This window comes from Salvelinus sp. IW2-2015, linkage group LG8 (assembly GCF_002910315.2).
Source record: "Salvelinus sp. IW2-2015 linkage group LG8, ASM291031v2, whole genome shotgun sequence".
In the NCBI taxonomy this organism is placed as follows: Eukaryota; Metazoa; Chordata; class Actinopteri; order Salmoniformes; family Salmonidae; genus Salvelinus; species Salvelinus sp. IW2-2015.
Window position 1 is genome coordinate 9,213,368 of NC_036848.1, and position 8,093 is coordinate 9,221,460.

Consider the following 8,093-nt stretch of genomic DNA (forward strand, 5'->3'; position numbering starts at 1 on the left):
TTCAGGCTACAGTGCAGCATATGACTAGAGGTAGAGAGAGGACCTGGGGCCATCTCTCAGGCTACAGTGAGCATATTGACTAGGTAGAGGAGAGGACCTGGGGCCATCTCCTCAGGCTACAGTGAGCATATTGACTAGGTAGAGGAGAGGACCTGGGGCCACTCTCTCAGGCTACAGTGAGCATATTGACTAGAGGTAGCAGGAGAGGACCTGGGGCCATTCTCAGGCTACAGTGAGCATTTGACTAGAGGTAGAGGAGAGGACCTGAGGCCATCTCTCAGGCTACAGTGAGCATATTGACTAGAGGTAGAGAGAGGACCTGGGGCCATCTCTCAGGCTACAGTGAGAATATTGACTAGAGGTAGAGGAAGAGGCCTGAGGCATCTCTCAGGCTACAGTGAGCATATTGACTAGAGGTAGAGGATAGGACTGGGCCATCTCTCAGGCTACAGTGAGCATATTGACTAGAGGTAGAGGAGAGGACCTGGGCCATCCTCAGGCTACAGTGAGCATATTGACTAGAGGTAGAGGAGAGGACCCGCGGGCCATCTCTCAGGCTACAGTGAGATATTGACTAGAGGTAGAGAGATAGGACATGGGGCCATCTCTCAGCCTACAGTGAAGCTATGACTAGAGTAGAGGATAGACCTGAGGGCCATCTCTCAGGCTTACAGTGAGCATATTGACTAGAGGTAGAGGATAGGACATCGGGCCATCTCTCAGGCTACAGTGAGATATGACTAGAGGTAGAGGATAGGACATGGGGCCATCTCTCAGGCTACAGTGAGCATATTGACTAGAGGTAGAGGATAGGACTGCGGCCATCTCTCAGGCTACAGTGAGCATATTGACTAGAGTTAGAGGATAGGACATGGGCCATCTCTCAGGCTACAGTGAGCATATTGACTAGAGGTAGAGGAGAGACCTGAGGCCATCTCTCAGGCTACAGTGAGCATATGACTAGAGGTAGCAGGAAGGACCTGGGGCCATCTCTCAGGCTACAGTGAGCATATTGACTAGAGGTAGAGGAGAGGACCTGGGCCATCTCTCAGGCTACAGTGAGCATATTACTAGAGGTAGAGGAGCGGACCTGGGCCATCTCTCAGGCTACAGTGAGCATATTGACTAGAGTAGAGAGAGGACCTGGCCATCTCTCAGGCTACAGTGAGCATATTGACTAGGTAGAGAGGAGACCTGGGGCCATCTCTCAGGCTACAGTGAGCATATTGACTAGAGGTAGAGGAGCAGGACCTGGGCCATCTCTCAGGCTACAGTGAGCATATTACTAGAGGTAGAGAGAGACCTGGGGCCATCTCTCAGGCTACAGTGAGCATATGCACTCGCGGTAGAGGAGAGGACCTGGGGCCATCTCTCAGGCTACAGTGAGCATATTGACTCAGGTAGAGGAGAGGACCTGGGGCCATCTCTCAGGCTACAGTGAGCTATTGACTAGAGGTAGAGGAGAGGACCTGGGCCATGTCTCAGGCTACAGTGAGCATTTTGACTAGAGGTAGAGGAGAGACCTGGGCCATCTCTCAGGCTACAGTGAGCATATTGACTAGAGGTAGAGGAGAGGACCTGGGGCCATCTCTCAGGCTACAGTGAGCATATTGACTAGAGGTAGAGGAGAGGCACATGGGGCCATTCTCAGGCTACAGTGAGCATATTGACTAGAGGTAGAGGAGAGGCACTGGGGCCATCTCTCAGGCTACAGTGAGCATATTGACGAGAGGAGAGGAGAGGACCTGGGCCATCTCTCAGGCTACAGTGAGCATTTGACTAGAGGTAGAGGAGAGGACCTGAGAGCCATCTCTCAGGCTACAGTGAGCATATTGACTAGAGGTAGAGGAGAGGACCTGGGGCCATCTCTCAGGCTACAGTGAGCATATTGACTAGAGTAGAGGAGAGGACCTGAGCCATCTCTCAGGCTACAGTGAGCATATTGACTAGAAGGTAGAGGAGAGGACCTGGGGCCATCTCTCAGGCTACAGTGAGCATATTGACTAGAGGTAGAGAGAGACCTGGGGCCATTCTCTCAGGCTACAGTGAGCATATGACTAACGGTAGAGGAGAGGACCTGGGCCATCTCTCAGGCTACAGTGAGCATATGAAAGGTAGAGGAGAGGACCTGGGGCCATCTCTCAGGCTACAGTGAGCATATTGACTAGAGGTAGAGGAGAGACCTGAGGGCCATTCTCAGCTACAGTGAGCCATTTTGACTAGAGGTAGAGGAGAGGACCTGGGCCATCTCCTCAGGCTTACAGTGAGCATATTGACTAGAGGTAGAGAAGGACCTGGGCCATCTCTCAGGCTACAGTGAGCATATTGACTAGAGGGTAGAGGAGAGGACTGGGGCCATGTCTCAGGCTACAGTGAGCATTGACTAGAGGTAGAGGACAGGACATGGGCCATCTCTCAGGCTACAGTGAGCATATTGACTAGAGGTAGAGAGAGGACCTGGGCCATCTCTTCAGGCTAACAGTGAGCATATTGACTAGAGGTAGAGGAGAGGACCTCGAGGCCATCTCTCAGAGCTTACAGTGAGCATTATTGGACTAGAGTAGAGGAGAGACCTGGGCCATCTCTCAGGCTACAGTGAGCATATTGACTAGAGGAGAGAGGAGAGGACCTGAGGCCATCTCTCAGGACTACAGTGAGCATATTGACTAGAGGTAGAGGAGAGGACCTGGGCCATCTCTCAGGCTACAGTGATCATATGACTAGAGTAGAGGATAGGACATGGCCACTCTCAGGCTACAGTGAGCATATTGACTGAGGTAGAGAGAGGACCTGGGGCCATCTCTCAGCTACAGTGAGCATATTGAACTAAGAGGTAGAGCCCCACCCGTAGAGGAGAGGACCTGGGGCCATCTCTCAGGCTACAGTGAGCATATTGACTAGAGGTAGAGGAGAGGACCTGGGGCCATCTCTCAGGCTACAGTTTGACTGAACGTGCATGTCCTACACCGTGACTGTGACACTCTGGCACAGTTTAATGTTTGAGAGAGATTAAAACGCTCCCTGAGGAGGTAAACATGGCTACACCAGGTCTGTATGGGACCACAGTCTGCTCCTGTTTGTTTAGGAAGCAGCGACTAACATGTAAGCAACAGGCCGAGTTGCAGAGTCAACCACTTGATGAATAAAACCAAGGGGGTATAAACATTTTGTTTGTCTAAACCACTTGTCCAGAAGTAAAAGGTCAGAGAGGATAGATGTACAGACCAAGGAGAGGTAAGGACTTCTAGAAAGGTCATTCAGAGAAGTGGAATCTTAGAGAGAATCTTAACACAACTGGAGCTATCCAAACAAATTGGCATAAACTGTCACGAAGACTCAGGTAAATGCCAGGCTTGACTATGGCTGTATTAGATGTTCAATGGGCCTCATACGGGTGTTATGATGACACTATTACCTCCCCTGGGCTACACACTAAACTGTAAGGACACAACTCTATACTGTAAGGACAGTACTAACTGAGACTACCCATGATTCCATGGGGTTGTCGGGGATAACAGCTGCACTCTCTCCCCTCTCCTCTTTCCATCATTACATGTTTGCAGAGATGACCGTCTCTCCCTCTCCTCCTCCAGCCCATCGCTCCATCCGCTGGTTGGTTGTCTGTAGAGTTGAAAGGCGAGAGCTGGACCTGATTAGGCTGTTTGTGATCTATAGGACAGGGGGGAGGAAGCTCCCATACGGCTTTTCTGTGTCAACAGGCTGGCTCTCCACTGCGATGAACAGGCCAACGGGTCCCAATCAGTTACACACACATACACACGGACAGATGCATACACACACACACTCATGTACGCCGGTATGTACGCACACAAACAAATACAACACAAAGACAGAACAAAGAGGGGGACAAATGGTAATGTAGTGTGTGGTTACATGTGCATGTGTGTGTCAGTGAGAGAGATAGTGTGTGTGTATGTGTTGCATGTGTTTGTTGTAATTTGCTTGTGTGTTCTGTGGTGTGTGTGCGTGTGTGTGTTGTGGTGTGTGTGTGCTGTTCGCTGCTGTGTGTGGTGTGTGTGTGTGTGCTGTGCTGTGTGTGTGTGATATTTGCTTGTGTGTGGTGCCTGTGTGTGTAGTGTGCGTGTTGATGTGGTGTTGTTGTGTGTGTATGCGGTAGTGTGTGTGGTGTGATGGTCGTACTGGTGCATGTGTGTGTGTATTGCTGTGTGGTGCTGTGTGTGTGTGTGTGATTGTGTGGTTTGTCGTTGTTGTTGTGTGATGTGTGTTTTGTGTGTGTGTGTGTGTGTGTTGTGTGTGCTGTTTGTGTGTGTGTGTTGTGTGGTGTGTGTGTCCGTGTCGTTCGCGGGTAAGATAAGATGGAGACAGACATGTGCCCTACATTCACCCCCCAGGATCAAGGTCCATTCCTGTAGGAAAAACATTCTGGAACACAGTGAAGACCACAACGAGGTTCTAATAGAAGGAACATTAGGATGCAACAAGAGATACGGACCTTTGCTCTTTGGACCTCTAAAGTGGACAGATGGTTATGTTAAAACCCCCATGGACCCCTGGACTGTCCAAGGTGTCTGGGGGGTGGGTGAGGGGTGCTGGTGGAGGAATGGGCGTGCCTGTGTCTGAGGCCGGTTATGAGCAGTACCTCTGTCCTGTTTGTGTGTGTGTTGAGGTGTAGTGTTATAGTGTATTTGTCAAGGGTCAGTGCACTAGCCAGGGTTAATTATGACCCCCAGCTACAGTCTGACTCACAACCACAACCCAACCACAACACCACCTGGACATAATTAGCTACAGTCCGTCACTGGTGGCAGGTAAGGGAGGAGGAAGAGGGAGGGGAGAGGTACTGAATTAGCTGATTGTTAAGTCTGTTGATAAAAAAGAGAGGGAGAGAGAGAAAAAGAGAGAGAGAGGGAGAGTCTGGTGGTGAGATCATTCCATTGGGTCTCTCTGTGCTGTAGATAGTATCAGACTCCCAGTCAATAGGTCCATTCAGGCCTCACACAGACACACACAGACCTGGACCTGGCTATGGAGAGATACCATAATACAGTAGACATGAGCTCACTATAACTCTGATCTATAACAGCAGTGCACTTCATAGGAAATATGGTGCCATTTGGGAGACATACTAAGACTCTGCAGCCTGCACATTCCACAGGACACCATGTTCAACTGCCAGGGACATGAGTTCGACGAGGTAAACAGTATGCTTACTAAGGTTGATCAACAAACCGCATGACTAATAGAATCCAGCCCTGGGACCTGGGATGCCATCCTACCCTCTGCTTTCTCCTCTTCTTCTACCGCGTTCTCTACTTTACTAGGACTTGCAATACAATACTCTCTTTTCCTTTCCTTTCATCCGTTCCTGCCGTCTTCTCATCCCTCTTAACTCGTTCACTCAAACCCCCCCCCCCCCCCCCCGAGACATATCTCTCTTCTTATCACACTGACCTGAACGTGGTACAACACCCAAAGCCCTAAACACACACATCTGATCCCTTCTCTCATTCAGGAAACTATATTTCCTACCTGTGGTTCAGGCCCAAAGCTTGAAAGTGACAGCAGTGGTGATCAGTGCTAGGCCTGATTTAGAAACCAAGCTTGAGAAGTGACAGCGCTGGTGATCAGTGTAGGTTGATTTAGACACCAAAGCTTGAGAAGTGAACCAGTTGTGATCAGTGCTAGGCCTGATTTAGACACAAAGCTTAGAAAGTGACAGCAGTGGTGATCAGTGTTAGTCTTTTAGACACAAAGCTTGAGAAGTACAGCAGTGGTGATCAGTTATGAAGGATAATAGAAGGAAGGAGTGGTCACCATAAAAATGCATATAGAACAGGCTTAGAACCTCCGACCACGTCAATTCCTATCTAGTGAGTCTATTCTATGGTGTCACTCCCACTCTCAGGATGACAGAGAAACAACCATCAAACCAATGACAAAGCTAACCTACACACTCACTCCATTGAGAGCGCTTTTACATTTAAGTTTTGACCTGAAATTACATTTTCCTGAGTCTTCAGGAAATAGACTCCTGGAGTGTGTTGTAGTAGTCCTCTGAGTGTGCTGTATAGAGTCCTCTGGAGTGGTTGCTGTAGTAGTCCTCTGGAGTGTGCTGTAGTAGTCTCTGGAGTGTGCTTAGTAGTCTCTTGGAGTGTGTTTAGTCCTCTGGAGGTTTGTGTCTCTGAGTTTTGTAGTAGTCCCTCTGGAGTTGTTGTAGTCCTCTGGAGTGTGTTGTTATCTCCTCTGGAGTGTGCCGTTAGAGTAGTCCCCTCTGGGTGTGTTGTATCCTCTGGCAATGTTGTCTCCCTGGAGATTGTTGTAAGTAGTCCTTGACACATAAGGTCACCACTGTGTATGTGTCCGTATTAGTCCTCGAGTGTTTGTATTAAGTCACTCTTTGAATGTTTGGTAAATCTTTGGATGTGTTGGTAGAAACCTACCTCCTGAGTGTGTTATCGCTCTGCAGTTGTTATATCCTCTATCTGTCGTATTGTAAATTACCTTATCCTGTGTGTATTAGTGTTCCATACTATAGTATAGAGTCCTCCTGTAAGGGTGGTAAGTACCTGTAGATTGTATCTGAGTTCTCTGAGTTGTTCTGTAGTATCCTCTGATGGTTGTAACCCCTAGGAAGTGGTTGTAAGTAGTCCTCTGTGCCTTGTTTTGATAGAAGTCCTCGTTCGTGCTGTGTGATATTATCCTCTATGCGAGACTTATCTAGTCCCGTTTGGAGTGTATCGATATCCTCTTGGTGCATTGTAGTAGTCCTCTGTAGTGTGTTGTAGTCCTCTGGAGTGTGTTGTAGTACCCTGGCCTGGAGTGTTTGTAGTCCTCTGGAGTGTTTGTAGATCCTCTGAAGTTTCTTCGTAAAATTATCCTCCTACTATGGAATGGTGTTGTAACCAGTAGTCGCCTGAGCGTGTTTATTCATCCTCTTTCCGATATGTATCAAAAGTTGTACCAGATCCCGTGTTTGTTCCATTATTGTAAATAATCCTCGTAGAGCTTATTAGTCTCTGGTGTAGCGCGCATTATTAAGCTCCTACTGATAGGTATCCTGTTCCGTGTGATGGAAATTCTGTGAGCCTGGTGTGTTAGTACTCCTCTGGGATTATTAAAAATACCGATGTCTGTTGTATTCTCTTCTCGCGAGTTATGTGATTTAGTAAATTCCTCTGACCTGTGTGAGTCTCTAGTCATTGTTTCCATATTATATTCAACGTATTGAGCATCTGAGAACCACCCACGTTTCAGCATTAGTGATTGATAGAGACACCTACATGAAATTTCAGATCACAAAACTCGTTAGGACACCCTACTCTATCGAACAGCTAGGCGCGAGTCATTCTAAGGTGCAGTCAGCAAAAGAGCTATTGCTAAAGGAGACTTTCTACTACGACAGCATGCTGAGCAATGGCTCACACATGGTCTGGTAGGTGGATGGGATCTCATGCTAGCACCTTGGTACGAGAAGAGACAACTTGACAAATCACAGTGGATTACTGGAGCAGAATATAGTAGCCAGGCAAAGAGGCCTCAGGCTAAGCTGGTAGACTAGTTAGACAACGTGATATAATCAGTACGATCAACAGGAAGATGATGAGCAGATGATCAGAAAGAGAGATACGTAGATATAGGGATTCTGTGTTTATAAGGAGAGACCAAACTGTGACACTCAGTATAAACATTCCAAACAAGCTCTACGGCACTTGAAGATGCGAGTAAGTAAAGTAAGACTATTACTGCCCTACTAATCTTTCACTGTAGGGAGTCCCAGCTTGAGTACAGCCGACGGATCATGAGGTTAAGTACGACCTCACCTCTCGACGCAATCTAGCCAGCGGGAGAACCAGCACGTTTTGGGTTTACCTCCTATGAAACGAAAAACACAAGTGACTCTAGTCTAAGGTACTCTCCTAGGAAACTAAACACAACACACCACATCTACATCAATGAATACTTCTTCTATGTGTCATCGGGTCTGTTAGTAAACTCCTCACTCTCATACCGTAGTCTAGTCAGTGATCTGATACACCGCTTCCAGCGAAAAACTGCCCAGCTCCTAGCCCACCCCCACATAGCCCCCTGTGTCAGTCCCTTTCGACGTTTCT

The 8,093-nt window shown here is 48.1% G+C and overlaps 1 long non-coding RNA gene across 1 annotated transcript in view; it reads right to left on the minus strand.

Annotated features, from left to right (window-relative positions):
• LOC139028130 (uncharacterized) overlaps window positions 1–8,093 on the minus strand; it is a 220,871-nt gene that overhangs the window by 56,923 nt on the left and 155,855 nt on the right. The gene's annotated exons all lie outside the window — the stretch shown is intronic.